Here is a 6,603-nt window from a genome sequence, read left to right as displayed (position 1 = left end):
CCTACGCCAGCTTCAGTGGATTTCTATTCCTCTGTGCCTGAGATAGGTCCTGCTGTGAACCCTGAGCCATTCTCCCAGCCTTGGAGAAGGAATAAATTAGCAATTGGGGGAAAAGGTAATCTGCCAGCTCTCCTAAGCTAGGAAATCAGGACAGAAAAATCTCCTTTCCGGGTACAGTCGACCAACTTTGAATGCCTTTCACTCCTGCATGGACATATGTGGGCCCATTTCAGGAGCTAAGGCCCTTGTTGACAGGCTGCAATGGTTTATGTGCCTGAGATCTAACTTTAAGTGTTTCAGCTGTGGTGTGAAGAGGTGGGACTTGACATTTGAAACCATTCTACCTATTAAACAGGGTCCTCACCTACCCATGTCAAGGGCCTAAGGAGTGGTGCCTCAACCTATGTCACCTAGCCACCCACAACAGGGGTCCAAGGATAAGTGGTGCCACCCAGTCCTTACAACCAAAAACATTGGGTGCTCATGGGCTGGCTGCAGAATCCACCCACTTATGCACTCTAGGGAACGGGGACACCCTTCCTCACACACACTCAAGGAGCAGTTGTCAACTCTCTGCCTTGCTCAGGGCATGACCCCCTGTTGTAGCCGAATACCTCTGCATACACCAGTCACTCCTGCTCCTCTAAGGCTGTAGGTCAGAGCCTGCACCACACACTTGGCAATAACTAACTGGATACCTGTGCTGAATCCATACAAGAAATGTGAATAGAGTCCTAGGCTCATAAACCTGGTAATAGCTCTAGCCTTCTGGATGTTAGAGCTTCAAAGGTGCAAATAATCAAGCTAGCTAGCTCAAGCAGCCTATTTGGGCATAGCAAAACTAAACAAAGCAAGAAGTTAGGATACAGTAAGTAAACATAAAATAAATTAATACAATAACTTATAGATGGCTCTGAGACAACAGTCAAGTCAATATCAAATCACATAAAGAAGCAGACCATGATGTCTTCAACAAGCTCTCAAAACAAAGAATCAAGGAATCTTCCAGATGAAGACATATCCTAGAATTATACAAAAAATAATAATTTACAGAACTCTTCAAGAGATCAGGAAGATCAGGCAAAACAGAACAAACCAAAGTACTCACAGATAATACGGTGGAGGAAATTAAGAAGGTCTTTCAAGAGCATAAGGAAAAATTTAATAGCCTGCAAGAATCCACAGAAAGACAGCAATCAGAAATTCAGAAGTTTAACAGTAAAATTTCAGAATTAGACAACTCAATAGAAAGTTATAGGAGAGGCAGAGCCAAGACAGCAGAATAGACAGATGCTTCCAGCGAGCCCTCTTAAAACAAAGACCTGAAAAAACAAGTGAAACAAGTATATTTATGACAAGCTAGGAGCCCTGAGCAACAAAGGCAAGCTTAGAAAACAAAGTGAGGGGTAGGGGGAGGAAGAGATGGTTCAGAAGCAGAGAGCAGTTACCAGACCTCAATCACAGGGAGTTCTCAGGCACCATTCTCGGGAGCTGCGGCAGCGGGCTGGTACTAGCATTTGGCCTCAGTTTCCTCAGGGAGAAGCAGCCAGCCACAGAGCCTACTCACACCTCCAGAACCAGACAAGAACGGCTCTCTCAGCAAAAGCTAAGTACTTGTGTATGTTTTACTGTGCCCCTCCCCCTGCTCCCAAGCCAGCTTCAGTGGCTGATTTTGCTAAGCCTCAGATAGGCCCTGTTGAGTGCCTAGAGCCATCCCCCTGGCCTTGGAGAAGGAATGAGTTTGCAATTGGAGGAAAAGATAATTTGCCAGCTCCTCTAACCAGGGGAGCTCAGGACAGAGGTGGCTCCTGTCCAGGCATAAATGGTCTGTGGTCTTTGAATGACTTTCTCATCTGCATGGACGTGTGTGGGCCTATTTCAGGAGAATAGGCCCTTGATGACAGACTTCAACCGTTTGAGCTGTGTGGCAGAGAAGTGGATGTTTGATGTTTGACATTGCTTTGCCTATTAAACAGGGTCCTCACCTACCCACATCAGGGGCCTAAGGACTGGTGGCTCCACTCAGGTCACCCAGCCACCCGTGACAGTGGTCCAAGGATAACTGGTACCTTCCAGTCCTTACAATCAAAAACATTGAGTACCCATGGTACATCTTCAGGACCTACCCATCTGTACACTCTAGGGAACAGGGACATGTTTTCCTCAGAGACACTTGGTGGATGATTCCCAGCCTCTGGCCTTATTCAGAGTGTGACACCCTGCTGCAATCAGATACTGGTACCTACACCAATCACCCTTGCCACTCTAAGAAGGTAGGACAGAGCATGTACCACACACTTGATGATCAGCTACCTGAACACCTGAGCTGAATCCATACAAGAAAAGTGAATGGACTCCTAGACTGATATAACTGATAACAGCTGTAGCCATCTGGCTATAGGACGTCAGAGCTCCAAAGGCGAAAATAATCAAGCTAGCTCACTGAAGCAACTCATTTGGGCATATCAAAAGAAAACAAAGAAAGAAACTACAACATAGTAAGCAAACAAAATAAACTAAGAGAATAATTTATAGATGGCTCTGAGACAACAGTCAATACCAAGTCACATAAGGAAACAGACCATGATTGCCTCAACAAGCTCTCATTCCTGGAATTACCAGAGGCAGAATACAAAAGATTAATATACAGAATCCTTCAAGACATCAGGTAGGAAATGAAGCAATATGCAGAACAAGTCAGGGAACACAGAGATAAAGCAATTGGAGAAATTAAAATATTATTCAGGAACATAATGAAAAATTTAATAAGCTGGAAAAATCCTTGGACAAACAGCAATCAGAAATTTGGAAGATTAACAATAAAATTATAGAAGTAGACAACTCAGTAGAAAGTCAGAGGAGCAAAATTGAGCAAGTGGAAGGCAGAATTTCTGAGTTTGAAGATAAAATACTTGGCACTAATACATTTGAAGAAAAATCAGATAAAAGAATATAAAAAATGAAGAAAACTTAAGAATCATGAGGAACTCTATCCAGAGGAATAGCCTATGAGTTATTGGAGTACAAGAACAGAGAGAGATAACAGAAAATACAGAGAGAACTGTTGAAGATTTGTTGGCAGAAAACTTCTCCGATATCATGAAAGATGAGAAGATATCTATCCAAGGTGATCATTGAACTCCACATAAGGTAGATGTTAAAAGAAAGTCACCAAGACATATTATACTCAAACTTGCCAAAACCAAAGGTAAAGAGAGAATTTTAAGAGCAGCTAGTTTTTTTTTTAGGGATAAACGAAAATTCACCTACAAAGGAGAGTCAATAAGAATAAGTTCGGAGTATTCGGCAGAAACCATGCAGGCAAGAAGACAAAGGGATGACTTAGAAAAAAAATTGAAGAAAAAAATTGCCAGCCAAGAATCTTATATCCAGCAAAACTCTCCCTCAAATATGAATGTGAAACTAGGACATTTCCAGATAAACAGAAGTTTTGGGAATTTGTAAAAACCAAACCAAAACTACAGGAAATACTAAAGGGAATTCTTTGGTTAGAAAATCAATAATATCAGGTATCGACCCAAGACTAGAGCACTGGGCAGAGCAATCAGAAGTCAACCCAGACAGGGAAATCACAAAAATAAATTAAGATAAAGAAACAACGCTCAAAACAGGGAAACAGTGATGTGATTATGTAAAAGAAGACAACATTAAAACAATAAAGAGTGACTAAAAAATGTAGTCACAGATCTTCCACATGGAGTGGAAGAGAAGGTGATACAAAGAAATAAAATTAGGTTTAAATTTAGAAAAATAGGGATAAATAATTAGGTAACCACACAGGAGACAAACTATCCTACGCAACAAATAAAATACAAGAAAAAAATAGAGACTCAGCTGAAAGAAAATCATCAACAATGAATATGAGGAAAGCACAATATATGAAGACAGTCTACTCAGCGCATAAACTTAAGTGGGAAAAAGAAACTGTCAACAACACAAACAGGCATCAAAACGATAGCACTAAATTTACACCTATCCATAATTACACTGAATTTAAATGGACTAAATGTACTAATAAAGAGACAGAGAGTGGCAAAACGGATTAAAAAACAAGATCCGTCTATATGCTGCCTACAAGAGACACACCTTAGACTTAGAGATACAAACAAAAACTCAAAAGTTGGAAAAAAATATATCAAGCAAGCAACAATCAAAAAAGAACAGGAGTGGCAATATTAATTTCTGACAAAATAGATTTTAAAGTTAAATCCATCAGAAAGGATGAGAAAGGACACTATATAATGATTAAAGGGACAATATACCAAGAAGATATAACCATATTAAATATTTATACACCCAATGACAGGGCAGCAAGATACATAAAACAAACTCTATCAGCATTGAAATGTGAGATAAACAGCTCTGCAATAATAGTATGAGACTTCAACATACCACTTTCAGTGAAGGATAGGATATCCAGAAAGAAGCTCAATAAAGACACAGAAGATCTAAATGCCACAATCAACCAACTTGACCTCATAGACATATACAGAACACTCCACCCAACAGCAGCCACGTATGCTTTCTTTTCTAGTGCACAGGGAACATTCTCTAGAATAGACCACATACTAGGTCATAAAACAAGCCTTAGCAGAATCCAAAACATTGAAATTATACAAAGTATCTTCTCTGACATTGAGTCCATTAAAGTGGATATTGATAACAGAAAAAGCAGGGAAAAGAAATCAAACACTTGGAAACTGAACAATACCCTGCTTAAAAAATAATGGATTATAGAAAACATTAAGGAGGGAATAAAGAAACTCATCAAATCCAGTGAGAATGAAAACACTTCTTATCAGAACCTTTGGGACACAGGGAAAGCAGTGCTCGGAGGTCAATTTATATCAATAAATGCACACAGCCAAAAAGGAGAAAGGGCCAAAATCAAAGAATTATCCCTACAACTTGAACAAATAGAAACAGAGCACCAAAAGAAACCCTCAGGCACCAGAAGAAAACAAATAATAAAAATTAGAGCAGAAGTAAATGAAATAGAAAACAGAAAAACTGTTGAAAGAAGTAAAAAGGCCAAAAGCTGGTTCTTTGAAAAAATCAACAAAATTGATAAACCATGGGCCAAAATGACAAAAGAAAAACAGGAAAGGAAGCAAATAACCTGAATAAGAAACGAGATGGGTGATATTACAACAGACCCAACTGAAATTAAAAGAATCATATCAGATTACTATGAAAAATTGCACTCTAACAAATTTGAAAACCTAGAAGAAATGGATGAATTCCTAGAAACACACTACCTACCTAAACTAACACACAAGTAGGACAACTAAATAGACCCATAACAAAAGAAGAGATTGAAAAGGTAATTCAAAACCTCCCAACAAATAAAAAGCCCTGGCCTGGACTGCTTCACTGCAGAGTTCTACCAAACTTTCAGAGAAGTGTTAACGCCACTACTACTAAAGGTATTTCAGAGCATAGGAAAGGACGGAATACACCAAACTCATTCTATGAAGTCAACATATCCCTGACATCAAAACGAGGAAATGATGCCACAAAAAAAGAAAATTAAAGACCTATATCCCTCATGAACTTGGATACAAAAATCCTCAACAAAATTCTAGCCAATAGAATTTGACAACCTAACAACAACAACAAAAAAAAATTCATCATGACCAAGTGGGATTCATACCAGGTGTGCAGGGATGGTTCAACATTAGAAAAACAATTAATGTAATCCATCATATAAATAAAACTAATGACCAGAATCAGTTCATTTTATCAATTGATGCAGAAAGGCCATTTGACAAAGTTCAACACCCATTCATGATAAAAACTCTCAGCAAAATAGGAATAGAAGGAAAATTCCTCAACATATTAAAGGGCACCTATACAAAGCCAATAGCCAACATCATTCTAAATGGAGAGAGCCTGAAAGCATTTCCCTTGAGAACGGGAACCAGACAAGGATGCCCTTTATCACCGCTCTTATTCAACATTGTGCTAGAGGTCCTAGCCAGAGCAATTAGGCTAGACAAAGAAATAAAGGGCATCCAGATTGGCAAGGAAGAAGTAAAATTATCTCTATTTGCAGATGACATGATCTTATACACAGAAAACCCTAAGGAATCCTCCAGAAAACTACTGACTAATAAATAAGTTCAGCAGAGTATCAGGATACAAGATAAACACACAAAAATCACTTGGATTCTTCTACTTCGACATAGAGAATATTGAAGAGGAAATCAGCAAATCAAGAGTATTTACAATAGCCCTCAAGAAGATAAATAAATCTTACCAGAGATGTAAAAGACTTACACAAAGAAAACTACAAAACACTTCTGCAAGAAACCAAGAGACCTACATAAGTGAAAAAACATACCTTGCTTATGAATAGGAAGACTTAACATTGTAAAAATGCCTATTCTACCAAAAGCTATCTATAGATACAATGCAATTCTGACCCAAATTCCAACGACATTCTTTAATGAGATGGAGAAACAAATCACCAACTTCATATGGAAGGGAAAGAGGCCCGAATAAGTAAAGTATCTCTGATGACTGCCCTGAGAGGAAACACAACAGAGAATCCCTCCCTGATGGAGCAGAACAGTGGGATGC

This window comes from Loxodonta africana, chromosome 7 (genome assembly GCF_030014295.1).
Source record: "Loxodonta africana isolate mLoxAfr1 chromosome 7, mLoxAfr1.hap2, whole genome shotgun sequence".
NCBI classification, from domain to species: domain Eukaryota; kingdom Metazoa; phylum Chordata; class Mammalia; order Proboscidea; family Elephantidae; genus Loxodonta; species Loxodonta africana.
This window is presented reverse-complemented; position numbering follows the sequence as displayed.